This window comes from Portunus trituberculatus, chromosome 34 (assembly GCF_017591435.1).
Source record: "Portunus trituberculatus isolate SZX2019 chromosome 34, ASM1759143v1, whole genome shotgun sequence".
In the NCBI taxonomy this organism is placed as follows: domain Eukaryota; kingdom Metazoa; phylum Arthropoda; class Malacostraca; order Decapoda; family Portunidae; genus Portunus; species Portunus trituberculatus.
This window is the reverse complement of record NC_059288.1, coordinates 7,234,317-7,236,816: the sequence shown is the minus strand read 5'-3', so window position 1 is coordinate 7,236,816 and position 2,500 is coordinate 7,234,317. Positions and strand designations below refer to the sequence as shown.

The following is a 2,500-nucleotide window of genomic DNA, read 5'->3' as shown; positions in this document are numbered from 1 at the left end:
GCCTTAAAACATTCCCTTTATCACATCACTTTTTGGTAACCCTCTAGAAACTATAACTTTTAACCTAACCTAACCTATCTTTTTTTTTTTCCAATGGTAATCTGATCTAACTTAATCAAAAACCAAATCAATAAAGAAAAGAACATGGAGAAAACTTGTCTAAGAAATAAAAGAAGAGATGAATAAATGAGAAAGAGAGAGAGGAAGCTAAACTAGAAAATAGAGAAAGGAAAAGGAAAGAAAAACTGACCTAATAAAATAAAAGAAAGAAAGAAAGAAGGAAAGGAAGAAGGAAGGAAGAAGAAAAGAAAGGAGGAAAGAAAGAAAAAAGGAAGAAAGATGGAAAGAAAGAAAGAGAAAAAGAAAGAAGTAGAAAAGAAAGAAAGAAAAAGAAAGACGTAGAAAATAAAGAAAAAAGAAAGAAAAAAGAAAGAAGAAAGACAAAGAAAGAAAAAAGAAAAAAAGAAAGAAAGAAAGAAAATATTACCTAACCTAACACACCACATCTAAACAAAAATCACACACAAATAAACAAATGAATAAATAAACAAAACTCAGCCGTTCACTCCATCCATTACCATCACGTGAACTCAAATCAAACCTTTTTTTTTCTCCTTTTTTTTCCTTCCTTTGATCCACCCACGCCACTTTCCTCTCTTCCTCACGGCCACAGATAGGACACGGCATCCCTGAACCCTTGAACAGATAACACGCCTCTTCTAACTCGTCCCTATGTCAAGACTGTACTCTGAAACACTCTGACCTTCAAACTCGTCTCTATTTCAGGATTTTAAGAGATACTGCCCAGCCAGCTCTCTTCCTGTCACCATAATTAAACATGATACAGTCCCTATGTCAAGATTGTACTCTGAAACTTGACCTTCAAACTCGTCTCTATTTCCATAATTAAAGCCAGCTATCTATGTATTAATTAAACATATTATTATTATTATTTCGTCTTATTTTTTCCTATTTTTCGTGAATAGTAGAACATCCTTTCGTCTTTTTCTTGTTAAAATTCCATATCAGTTTTTCCATACTGCCTGGTACTTTTCTAAACTATTTTCCATGGTAGTGAAAGCTGGAGGGAGTGGTGGGTGGGGAGGAGCCTTCTCATGTACTGTCCTGTCTCTCTTCCCTGTAGCTTCAAGTAGTTGCCAAACAGCCTTGAAAAAAACAAAAGATCTGTTGCTGTGTTGGTTTTCCTTTGTATTCCTTTGTATTCCTTTGAACTCTGAAACACTCTTAAACTTCGTCTTCATCTCAGGACTGTTCTCTGCAACGCTCTACTCTTTTCTGGAGACTTTACAATTCAAGTGGGTCTTTTTTTTCTAATATTTTTTTTTTTTGCCCTTGTTAGTTCTCTCTTACAATAAAAAAAAATCTCCATCTCAGGACTGTACTCTGAAACGCTCTACTCTTGAACCTCATCTTCATCTCAGGACTGTACTTCAAAACAGACCTTCACTACATTCCTAACACCAAACACAGCTGAAGACACGCGGGTTTTGAAGAGCTTTACTGTCCTGGTGAGAGACTAACATGATTCCTATTTAATCAACACGAAAAGAAACCAGTCAGTCATTTTTGCAGCCTTGGTGAAGTTAGACGAGTTTTTAAGGATGTTTTTACGGTTCTAGTGAGAGATTAACATCATTTCTACATTAATAACTGGTAAAACACTCTTAGGAACCCAGTTAATCACTTCTGTAACCTTGGAAAACAGTCGCGGTGAACTGAGGCGAGTTTTTAAGAATGTTTTTTTAAGGTTCTAGTGACAGATTAACACGGTTTCTACATCATTAACTGGTAAAACACTCTTAAAAACACGATTAGCCATTTGTGTAACCTTGAAAATAGTCACGGTAAAGTTACATAAGGTTTTAAAAGACAGAATAACAAAATTTCTACATTTATTCACACGAGAAACTCTTTTTTAGGATCCCGGTCAATCATTTCGGCGCGCTTTGAAGATACCAGCGTTTAGAGTGTAGAGAGCAGAGCGTCCCGAGCCTCGCCTTCCCTCCCCCGCAAGCCTTTCCTTAGATCCGGGTTGCCCACAAGAGACAGTCAAGGGTGCCCATCAATATTTCAAACCCGCCTCTCGACCTCTCATAAGAAGGTTGGAGAGAGAGAGAGATAGGCCCGCTTGTATTCAGAATCGCTCTTCTCCTTCACCACGGCTGTTTTCCAAGGCCACAGAGATGATCAGCGGGGTTTTCAAGAGTGTTTTTGTAGTTAATACTGTAGAAATCTTGTCACTCTGCCTCTAGAATCGTAAAAACATATTAAAAATCGCTCTTCTCTCTCACCGCGACTGTTTACCAAGGCCACAGAGATGATCAGCGGGGTTCTCAAGAGTGTTTTTGTAGTTAATAATGGAGAAATATTGTCACTCTGCCTCTAGAACCGTAAAAATACCTTAATAAATTCGTGTAGACTAAAATAAAGCCTTTTAAAATAGTGGAGGTGAAGTATTTAAATGTTTGGTAATGCGAGT

The 2,500-nt window shown here is 37.2% G+C and overlaps 1 long non-coding RNA gene across 1 annotated transcript in view; it reads right to left on the bottom strand.

Annotated features, from left to right (window-relative positions):
* LOC123512578 overlaps positions 1-2,500 on the bottom strand; it is a 49,594-nt gene that overhangs the window by 18,080 nt on the left and 29,014 nt on the right. The gene's annotated exons all lie outside the window — the stretch shown is intronic.